At 44.9% G+C, this 12,118-nt stretch overlaps 1 pseudogene; it reads left to right on the forward strand.

The window, feature by feature from the left end:
• The first annotated feature begins 1,827 nt into the window (after positions 1-1,827).
• LOC113838155 lies at positions 1,828-4,299 on the forward strand (annotated as a pseudogene).
• The last annotated feature ends 7,819 nt before the right edge of the window (positions 4,300-12,118 follow it).

Raw genomic sequence — 12,118 nt, forward strand, 5'->3', positions numbered from 1 at the left:
GTAAAAGCCTCTTATTTCTTTTACTGTGTATGGGTGCTTTGCCTGCTTGTTTTGCTGTGCACTCCATGAAGTCCTGGTATAGGAGGAGGCCATAATGCCCCCAACTGGAGATCCAGACAATTGTGAGCTGCTGTATCTGTGTTGGGAATTGAACTCTTGTCCTCTGAAAGAGCACTCAGTGCTCCTAACCACTAAGTGATATCTCCAGCCCCTGGGAAAAGCTGTCATAAAACATTTATCTTTTGTTCCACACCCAAAGATTCATTAACAATGCCAGGCATGATAGTACAAGCCTTTAATCCCTCATTCATCAGACAGCGTGAGGGGCTTGTCTTTGTTTGAGGCCTTCCTGATTACAGTTAGTTCCAAGACAACAAGGATTACATTAATCCTGTCTCTAAACAATCATAATGCAGACAAAGTTTAATTTTGTCTCTAATTTTGCTGTGCATCACAAAATTCATGCTTCTGACCAGCCGTATAAAAACATGCTCTTATAATTTCCCTGTCTTCTCATTTATTGGATGTCATCTCCCTGAAATGCATTTTATCTGACAGTTACTTTACTTAGTTCCAAAACTGGACCACCAAAAAATTCAAGGGTGACCTGGCAAATAACCCTTCCCCCTTCCTCCCCCTATTTCAGTTTTAAAAAGAGAAGAACACCATAAGAAACAGCTTGTGTGTAGGGGTTTTTATTAGGGAAAAGGGAATGGGAGGGGCGTGGTTAGATGGAAACAGCCTGAGAGAACAGGAGCTGCTGAAGAGAAAGATGTGGAGAGAGATGGAGACAGACAGGCAGGCCAATAAGAAACAGAGGAAATATCAGAAGTAGGCCAGGCCCATTTAAAAGGGAACTCAATGAATGTGTACTGGTGGTGCTCTTGGTGGTTGCAGCTATGGGCATATCCTGTCAGAACCACAAGGGCAGGACAGTACAGATGCCTGAATACAAACACCTGCCCAGGGACTTATTTCCCATTCTGGAGTGGGTGTTGAGGTGTGGGGTTTGGGAGGGGTCACTAGGGGCTGTTGGGCCTAAAAAAGCCTGGACACAAGGCCTTGTGGAACTCTGTGCCTGGCTAGAGTTTGGAAACCTGTCTTTGGCCTATCATTTCCCAGGAGTGACTGCCTCTGCCCTACTGCTAATGTGAAATATTGGCTCTCACACCTCACCCCATCCTGAGATCTCCACCCTTCTTCACAATGCTATGTAAGTACATGCCTGCTACAATAAAATGAGACTGCTTCAAGTCTCTGGACTCAGTGTGGTTCTCTCTGGTAATTGACAGGGGGTTCCGAGTGTTAACACTCATCTGCTTAGCCCCAGGAAGAGACCAGCTGGTGCCCCGTGTGAGGAATTTGTGCCTCTCTAACAGAAGAATGATGATGGGCCAACTGATCTTCGGGTGATTGTTCCCCCATAAATTATGGGGCAGTTCTTGTTCAAACCTAACCCCAGTCCCTTATGCCAGCCTGAGCCCTTGTATCTGTCCCTAGTCCCTTACAGCAGCACCCCCTGGCCTGCCAAGGAGCCACTCCCCCATATCCTACTAATCCTTTTCAGAGGCATCCCCTACATTCTCTCCTATGCCTTTGGACTGTGATTAGGTGTACACACTTGGGGGTAGGCAGGAATCCTCTACCAAAGTCTGGGGCCAGGTGCTAGCCATTACCTTTTCTCAGAAGGAGCTCAGAGATGCTCACAGGTGTGGCTACTCTGACCTTTTCAGATGGAAGGGATTAATGGCTCTGAAGCAGTCTCAGATGCCTCTATTTTATCCTATTTCTATGGCTGCTCAGCCCCCAGTCCCTGTCACTTTCGGGATGTTCTCAGGAACTGCTGACCAGTTCTCTACAGGCCTTCAGCAGGCTCCCATTCCTGATCAGTACAGGGATCAGGTGTGAGCCATAGGGCTACCAGCATGGAGAAAACTGGAGGAGGTTCCAACTGAAGCCCCTGTCTTGGGACTTACTCAAAAAGCTAGTGAGGACCTCCTTTATAGAGAGTTGAAGAAAACCTATAAAGAAATTCCCTCCTGTCAAAGCGCACTGTGATCTCAACACAACTAAACCCAATACATGTAGACATGAGCTCCAGCAGGTGTGTGTGTGTCAGACAGAAATGCATCAGTCTGGGAGAGTCCACTCCCCAACACCAAAGCAGTCCCTTACAGCTGGGAGTCAGCCTTTCAAAGACCTTTTCAAGATGAAACAAAAACTCTGCCTCAGAGGTTCCCTCAGGTTGTTGAAATAAGCATTGAGAAGGAGAATGACTTGCGTGCCATCCTGAGAACAAGGCTTTCGAGAGGAGACTCCTACTCTCTGTGGGTTTGTGTTTCCACATGAGAACTTACAGGAAGTAGCCAAAGCCTCTCTCCCAATAAAAGAAAAATTCATCTCTCGGAAGTAATGCTGGAGAAATGCTCTTTTGCTGCTGCCTCAGATTTAGCACAAAAGTGGCATTGGATTTAGCAGCATACAGCTCCTTTGAGCCCACATCCAACATTTTTGACATATGATCCCTCACTAGTGTCTGCAGAAGATGAAGAATATGTGCTCTTAGGGACAGCTTGGTATCGAAGAAAGGGTGGTGCCCCTCCCATTGCAACCAATACACACATTTGAACCTACTGCACAGATCAACCCGTTGTGGAACCAAAGTTATCCAACTGGGATAACCTAAGTGGACACAGTTCTGCAGTTCCACAAATGAATTGTGATTCAGAAGAGGATTCAACCACTCTGTGTCTGAAATAAAGGAGACAGAAGCAGCACCAGGTGTCCTGAGATAGCCACTTGTACCTAAGCAGACAGGGAGCTTGGAAAGTTCATATGCAGATCTATTGCACACACTGCCTTGTACCGGATTTGCTTCAGATCACAGGGAATCCCCGTTCCTGGGGTGTGATGGACCGATAGGAAGCAGAAGCTCTTCTGCAAGGGAGACCTGAAAGCATGGTTTTGCTCAAGGGCTCTGCTCAGGAAGACTACATCTTCTCCAGAAACTTCTGCCTCCTCCATGGGCCCCATAAACCAAAATCAAATAAAAGAACAACAACTCAGCTTACATGCCCAGGACCCTTGTGAGATTCACTCCTCCACATTCACTCAGCTTCTGTGACATTATAAAGACCCAGCTCTTGCAAGTTTTTAAAGCATTGCTTACGATATCACTGAATAGGACTTTTCCTTGCAGCCTGCAGTGTATCTGCCCCGTAGAGTTCTGCAGGTCCACTGTACATGATGGGATCTTTGAACTCCCTATGCAGTCAGTTGTACAGGATTTTCTTTTAAAAAGAGTAGCACTATAAACAGAAAGTTGGGTTTTGCAGTTTTGAGAGGAGCCATTCAAGACAAAGTAACCCCTGTCCCTAAAGAGTATTACCTAGGTCTTCTCTCATGTGAATCAGACAGTACAGCCATAAGAAGCACAGAGCTGGCCATTAGGATTTTTCACTCACAATGTGATGTTAATCATTTGCCTCTATCTAGTGGATTCCTGTATTACCCAGACAAAGGTGCCTAGAAACAACAGATGGTTGACAGGTATCCAGGGCTGGGAAAACACCGCTAGTTAGTGAGTGGTTGGGTCTTAAATGGCTGTGATGACTGAGTGAGACAATTGTGGGGCATTCACTATGAGAAACTTTCATACTGAAAACACAAATTATGAATATTGGATGGGTAGTTCAAGTCTGTGCCTGAAATTTTAAATTAGTTGTTCTAATAATTTTTCTATAAACTTCCAAAAGTAGTGAACTTTGTACCTAACTATAAATCAAGCTTTGGAAGTCCACAAAAGATAAAAGATTCCCTTTTGTTGAGAGAAAAAAATGCATTTTTTTCTGGCCACAGGGCATTGTGCAGTATTGATATGTTTTATGGTCAGTCTCCTTTTCTCCTCAGAGAAAAAGACTCTCCGGTAAACCAAGGTCTCTAATGTAGTTCTTCCAAGGTCAGAGTTGAATTTTAGTAGTAGAGTTCTGTTGCAGAGCCCTCAGTGTTCATCTAAGATGAACAGTGGCTTCAGGCAGGCATGCAGTTGGAGTTTTGAGTGGGATTTTATTTCTAAGTTGACTTGTTCAGTCTACACATTTTCATGAGAGTTGGATCTTTCCCTGTGCTCTTAAGCTTGTGAACCCATATCAAAATGAGACTAGAAGATGCCCAGACACATCAGATGAGAGTGACTCCACTGGTTGCAGATGTGGAGTTATGTTAAACTATAATTAACCGTTTGGATGGCATTATTTATCTCTTTGCCGTCAGCTCATAGCTAAATTACTTAAGTACAATTTATTTCGTTTTCATGCTGTTAACTCTTCACAGAGAACCCAAATTGCAGATATAAAAGGTACTATAAATCCATGGTGTTGGGAAATAACGTTACTTGGCAGCTTTTTGTTCTTGGAAGAGTACATACTACAACTGGAGCAAAAGCTTTAGGAAGTACTGACACATTATAGTGCTGCTGCTCAGTGTTGGGCTATGTTCTGGGCTCTATCCTAGACATTTGAACAACAGTAGCCGAGTCCATTTTCATAGTCTGTCACTGTACCCTCTACCCGCTGGTGCTCCTGGGGTCCACACCAGCTATTGTAGGGGTTATTTTATGTCCTTTTGGCTATCTTCAGGACAGTGAAAAGAAACACTGTATTTGTATGCAATGCTAACCCTATAACTTCTATTGTCTGTGTCTTCCTGGTTCTGCCTTGTTCTGGATGCATTTCCCATGCTAATCAAGTATGATTGCTGATGCCTGGTCCCTAGGGATGGGTGTATAAGGGAGGGGCAGGGGCTAGGGCTAGAAAGCAGGGCTCTGCACCAGGAAACCCATCAATTTCAATAAAACTCACTAAAAACACAGGATATTAAAAGAGAGGTAAAGTATGGCATGAACTGTTTTGAATCAGTACATTCAACAGAGAAGCTCCTGAAAAATCAGAAATAGACACCGTCATATGTTCAGAAAGTCACAGAAACTGGCAAGAAGCATGATTGCCCTGTTGAATCAAGCATATATGTTCAGTAAGGACTACTGACACTGTCAGAGAATGTGAGCTGCATAGAAGATTCTCACACCAGCCATGAAGCAAACAGCCCTCAAGTTGCCTGGACCACACAAGGCAAGATACCCGGGGAAGGTAGTGAGTGGCTTGAAAGACACTTTCTACCTCCCTTGAGCTGCCTGAAACCTGTGCAGTGATCCCCAGGTTCCACACTTCATAAAGACATCACCCTGCATGGGTGATGCAGCTATCATTGAGTTCTTTGTGTCTCTATGAATAACCCCTCTCCCACACTCTTGTATGTCACCCCAGTAAAACTCACTGGTCCACTTAGATTTAGAGGTGACTCAGAGGAAAAAGGCACTGTCTGGTCTTTCAGATCATTTGGTTTGATTTCCCAGCACAGTCATATGGACCCTCAATCTGTAACCTCACTCCAGGGCATCCAATGCCCTCTTCTCATTTTCTAGTAAATGTAACACACATGTTACACATGCAGACAAGACACCTAAAAAGAGAAAACAAAAAGAATCACCAAGTTGGAGTTTTTGGATTCCCAACTTTGGTTTGTCTTTGGATTCTTTTTTTTTTTTTTTTTTTGGTTTTTCAAGACAGGGTTTCTCTGTGTAGCTTTGGAGCCTATCCTGGCACTCACTCTGGAGACCAGGCTGGCCTTGAACTCACAGAGATCAACCTGCCTCTGCCTCCTGATGCTGGGATTAAAGGCGTGCATCACCAACGCCCGGCTGTCTTTGGATTCTTGTCTGCAGTAATTATATTTCTGTCATGGTACTACAGGAATAGTGTAACACATAGGTGCAGTCATTTTCTCTCTTTGATTCATTTTTAAGAATATCTAGACTGGTTTCAAAAATTGATTCTCTAGTTCTCACTCCCACTACAGTGTATGACCTCCTTCCCCCATATTAGGTAGCATTTCTATTTCTGATTATTGACATTGTAGCTATGGTAACACGGGGGACTTAAAGGAGTCCTAGTCTGTATTTCCTCATAGGGATATAACTTATGTTTCTGGTTTGCTCCATAAAATCTTCCAATATACCCAGACTACTATCTCAAACATGTGGCCTTCTTTTTCATTAACAGTTAATACACACACGTATGAGCAGGTATATGCATATATATTCCTAAACTAATCAGTCATTGTAATGTACCTGGAATGTGTGCTTTCCAGGCTGAATATTCGGTATCCAATAGCCCATTGTTGTTTTCTAGAGAGGAAACCATGTCTCCTGCTCCCAGCATTCCCTGGTCTCCTACAGATCTCGGTGTAGGGTTGAGGCCTGGTGGACTTTTTCCCATCCACTGGCGATGTCCTTCGTACTTGTCATTGCTTTGCTCTCATTATGTGTGCATGTTGGTGAGATTATAGAGATGTCATTTCTGGCATTACTAGCTGGGATGGCTACTGTCAATTGTCAACTTGAGATCATGTGGAAAAACTACAATTCATGAATGGACAGCACACCTGTGAGAGATTATTTGTACTTTGATAAAGGGGTGAATCCACTGGCCGTTCAGATCTTTGAGGTTGGAAGACAACATACCTTTTAAAATGAACTTCAGGCTGGAGTAACACCAGTAACATAAGGTACAGCTTGTCCTGGAAGCCACTATGAGGACAGAGAAGAATAAAGCATTTGGCTCATTGTCTTCTTGTTGGCTCATTTCTTTGCTAGCACATCCATTCCTTCACTGGCATTGAGAGCTATTTCTATTGGGTGTGAGCATATACTGAAGACCAGCGGAATCATCCAGCACAGTGGACAAAGCAACTACTGGATTTTTGGATTTTCCCTTCCCAGCTAGTCATGGATGCATTAGCTGGACAGCAGCCTGTCACTCATTCCAATAAACCCCCTATGTACACACACACACACACACACACACACACACACACACACACACACACACAGAGAGAGAGAGAGAGAGAGAGGGGGGGGAGGGAGGGAGAGAGAGGGGGGGCAGAGAGAAGGTTGGAGGGAGAGAGATTTATCCTGAAGCACCTGGCCCCATAGAAAGAAGGAATGGCCTTTTAATGAAACATGTCCAGTGACAATGAGGTGACAACAGGCTGGAGGGCTGTGGCAGGGCTCTCCAGAAGACATGCTTTGGATCCATGTCCATTACACGAAAATGTTTTTCCCATAGCGAGGATCCAGATGTCACAGGATTCAAGGAGAGGAATGGGAAATAGCTCTTCTCACTGTCACCCTTGATGATCTGTTAGGAAAATTCTGCTTCCTGTTCCCTCAACATTAAGTTCTGCTGGTCTAGAAGTCTTGGTTTCACACAGGGGAGCATTCCTGCCAAGAGGTGAAACAAACATTCTATTGAAATGGAAGCTGAGACTCCCCCTGGTCACATTGGGCTTCTAATGCCCTTAAACCTACAGACTAAGAAAGAATGTATCTTTTGTCTTTGTGAACATGTGTGACTGTGATTGGGTTAATGACTGTGACTTCCCCAGAAGGGGGGACCATAAGAGGGACACCCACAGAGGGCAACAGGAAGGGAAAATAGTTAAGATCTCCTGTGTAAACTGGGAGGGGAGTATAAGGGAGGGGATGGGGGATGGGAATATGAGGGATCAAGAAGACTGAGTTGGGGGAGGGACAGAGTGAGAACAATGAAAGGGATATCTTGATAGAGGGTGGCATTATGGAGTTAGTGAGAAACTTGGTGCTGGAAAATTTCCCAGGAATCCACAAGATGACCTCAGCTAAGACTCCTACCCACAGTGCAGAGAGTGCCTGAATAGGCCTTGCCCCTTTAATGAGGTTAAGGACTATCCTATTGTCACCTTAGATGTTGCATACAGTAACTTATAGAAGCTGATGCAGTGACCCACAGACAAACACTTGGCTGAACTCCTAGAGTTCAGCTGGAGAGAGGGAGGAGGGATCATATGATCAAGTGGGGTCAAGAACATGAAGGGGAAAAACCACGAGCTAGTGTGATCTCAAGGACTATGGACTGACAGCTGGGGCACCTGCACAGGGTCGAACTATGCTCTCTGAGTTTAGGTGACAGTTACGTGGCTTGATCTGTTGCAGAGGGGCCTGGCATTGGGATCAGGACCTATCCTGGGTGCATGACCTGTCTTTTATGTGAAGGTCTCAGCACTCACTGTGGGGTCAGATACCGGGGTGCAGCGTCCTCCTGGCTGCAGCTCTGGTCTAGGCTGCAGCAAGCGTGTGTGGAGCCTGTGCAGAGCGGGTCCAGGGCGGCCTGACAGCCGAGCTGTGTGCAAGGCAGCCAAAGATGCAGGTGGAGGGACGGGTCTCCCGATGGGGTGGGGACAGTCACCGGAAACAGGAGCTGGAAGGATTTGGCCCATTGGCTGGGTTTATGGAAGGTGGGAGGGTTTAGAGCAGTGATGTAAACAGACGCTGGGACACAAAGTGAGCGCCTAGAAGATGGAGATGAAAGGAGGCAGGGTGTGACGAGTGCCTGTTCCCTGTCGTTGCTCGGGGACCTGCACGGTGGGAGCCACGCGCTGCAGACCCGGGTGCGGAGGACACGGCGGGTCCGCGGGGACCTGAGACCTCGGGATCCGCAGTGTCCGCGCTCGCGGGGCGGCCTGGGAAAGTCAGCAGTCAGCAGCGCAGTGGCGGGAACCGCAGCCCGGCGGCCCTGGAAGCTCCCAGGTCAGAGGAGCTGCGGGGCTGGGACCCGGGAGGGAGGAGCGGGGGTGCGAGCGGTTTCTCTGCTGCTCATCAGGAAGCCAGCTCCGAGATCTGCTGTGGGTATCTTTCCTTGTCGGTAAATTTTCCGTCATAACTGGAATAGTCTTGTTTTTTTTTTCCCCCATTACTTTCTGAGAATGAAATATTCTTATAAGATTAATTGAATAGAATATTAGAATTTATCTGTTGAGATTTGCAAGCACCTTTCTCTTTGCTATGGTGGAAACGACAAAGCTCTTGAAATTTACAGTCATTCATACTAATTTCCATATTATACACTTCCATATCCAAGAGACTGGCATATTTACCTAGAGACATGGATTCGCAGAGTGCTTTCGTGTATAGTCAATGATTGTCTGAAAATTTCTTTGAATCTGAAAGAATTGTTTTGTGTGACTTCTACAGTATCCTTGTGAACATTAACTTTTAAAAGTATGCTTTTATCAAGGTTAATTTTCCATCTGAGACAGTGGGATGTAAATTCAGCGCTTTCTACAGTGTATGGTGGCCCATGTCTTTAATCCCAATACTCAGAAGGCTGAGGCAAGTGGATCAAAGGAGGATCAGTTGGAGGCTGGCTTGGTGTCCATAGTGACTTCAGGAACTGCCAGCACTGTGCAGAAAAACCCTGTTTCATGGAAACATAGAAATGAAAAAGAAATGTTAATGAATTATAGTCTAAAATAATATTGTAAAGCATCTTTTGAATAATTACAATAACTTATGTATGTCAGAAAATGTCTTCAATAACCTTTTGTTTCCTTGGTCCAAGAAAAGCACTCTGCCCATGGACACAGGATCAAACTGTTATTTATGGTTCTGTTGTTTGCTGTGTTTGAGACCTGAACTCACAGTATTGCTCTGTCTGGCCCAAACTCACCACATAGACCAGGCTGGACAGGTGTGTTCCTCCCACCTGTTTCTTCAAAGCACTAGGGTTCAAGGTGTGCAGCAACAGGATGATTCGAACTGCTGTGTTTTATTTTGTAGTCCCTTAATAGCTAGTGGCATGACTATGGGCTTCTCCCAGGAGGAGTGGCAATGCCTGGACCCTCCCCTGAGGGCTTGGTACTGGGACTGGATGTTGCAAAATAGCAGCAGAGTGGCTTTTGTGGCTACAAATTTTTTACAGTTTCCCTTGCTCTTTCTATTTGTTGACAAACTAATCTGCAAGTGTGTGAGTTTTGAGTGAATGAGTCTCACATACCACAGTGTAAAGTGAAATCCTCAAAGGAAAAAAGGAAATTTTCATGAAATATTCTCTCTTCTTGTGTGTCCCTTTGGGAGGTGTAAGCATCCATCATTATTGGTTCATGATCAATTCAGAACCTCACTAGTGTATAACAGTCTCTTTGCAATCATTCAGTACCATTTCTGCCCCTGAGGTTTGACTGAGCTGTGACTGGAAATGGCATTCAAGTTAAGATAACTGAAAATGCTTTCTCCTTGTTTTCAGTATTCTGAACCTTCAGGAAAGTTAGGGAATCATTTGTATAACCCTGTATTTAAGCTTTCCCTTCATCTACTGAACACAGTACTGTGTGAGAAATCCAGGGTCTTCCTGAACAATCTTTTTCTCATGTGCAGGGCTCACTGATCACCCAGACCTGCTCACCTGTGCAGTAGAACAAAGGGGCCTGGAAGGACAGAGGAGACAGAAGCTAAGGATACAGGTATGGTGGAGGGATTGGTGGAGGACAGGAAAGAGGATTAAGTGATGTTGGATTGGGACATGAAATCACTTTTGCCCCATCATTTCACTAGAAATAGTAGTAGAGACTCCCACTGAGGAAAATCTCAGGATTATCCTAATGTGGGCATGAGAAGAATTTTTCACAAGAATTGATAATAGAGACAAATAAAAGTTTATTTGGCTATGCATGAGAGTGATGTTGTTCTTATTCATTCCCATCATTGATCATGTTTTCATACCATTGTCGAGTCATTTTCATTTCCTTGATTTTAATATATTATAAAAATGATGTAAATTAATACTATTAGGCTTATTTATAGTTTCCAGAATTTTGGACCTTTAGTGTCCTAGCACATTCTCTTCCTTCAGGGTTTTAGTCTCCATTCCTGAAAATAATGGCAACAGAGGTTTTTTTAAATTTGAATTAGAAACAAAATTGTTTTACATGTCAATCCCCATTTCCATTTACCTCCCCTCCTCCCCTACCACCACCCCCAACTAAAACCCTACCTATCACATATCCTTTCTGCTCCCCAGGGAGGGCAAGGCTTGCCATAGGAGGTCATCAGAGCCTATCGTATCATTTGGGATAGGGCCTAGATCCACCCCCATGTGTCTTGGTTCAGGGAGTATCCCTCTATGTGGAATGGGCTCCCAAAGACCACACCTATGCTAGGGATAAGTACAGGAGGTACCGAAGATTTCCGAGGTCTCCTCACTGAAACCCATGTTCCTGGGGTCTGGATCAGTCCCATGCTGGTATCCCAGCTATCAGTCTGGGGACCAAGAGCTCCACGTTGTTCAGGTCAGCTGTTTCTGTGGGTTTCACCAGCCTTGTCTGGAACCTTTTGCTCATCACTCATTGTTCTCTGCAACTGGATTCCAGTTCAGTTCAGTGATTAGCTGTGGGTGTCTGCTTCTACTTCCACCAGCTACTGGATGAAGGCTATAGGATGGCATATAAGACAGTCATCAGTCTCATTGTAAGGGGAGGGCATTTAAGGTAGCCTCTCCTCTGGCCAACAGAGTTTTTATAAGAATCAGAAAGTATATTTTAAGCCTACTGTGCTATACACTGCATCTATACTGTCTGCTATTGTCTGTTGGAATTTAGGATCAATATTGATAATGCAGTGAGGACTTAGGCTGACTTAGAAAGTAGTGGTTGTAGGCTCTCCTCCAGGGTCCATGCGTTTCCTATCCCTGGGGAAACTGGTTAGCTTTCCAGTACCAGGCATGTTCTCCCTCTCGTTGGGTCTTAATCCAATTAGAAGCTGTTGGTCACCACCAAGGTTTGAGTGCCTCTTTTGCATCCTTAGGGTCTTTGTGCAGTGTAGATCATTGTGGTTCCTAGATGTCATAGCTGGGTAGGGCTGTTGGCTGGTTCCCTCCATTGGAAGCTTGCATGTTGCCCTCTGGTACCATGAAAATTGGTCCCCAGGAAGGAGCCTTTACCGACAGTGCCTTCTGGTGTCCTCTAGGATTTGTTAGTGAAGTGTGTGACTTCTTCTACACTAGGGACTGAAGTTCTGCCTCTAGGAAGCAACCATGGCAACAGCAATACCCTGTAATGTTTGGAAGTCTCTTGACAACTGTGATCTGCAACTTCAAATCAGGCTTCTTGCTCCTCATGTTGGCTGTTTTGTTAGAAATCCTGTGGCTCTTGTGAGGATCATCATCAGTGCAGTTGGGAAATTTTTATA

This window comes from Cricetulus griseus, chromosome 9 (genome assembly GCF_003668045.3).
Source record: "Cricetulus griseus strain 17A/GY chromosome 9, alternate assembly CriGri-PICRH-1.0, whole genome shotgun sequence".
NCBI classification, from domain to species: Eukaryota; Metazoa; Chordata; class Mammalia; order Rodentia; family Cricetidae; genus Cricetulus; species Cricetulus griseus.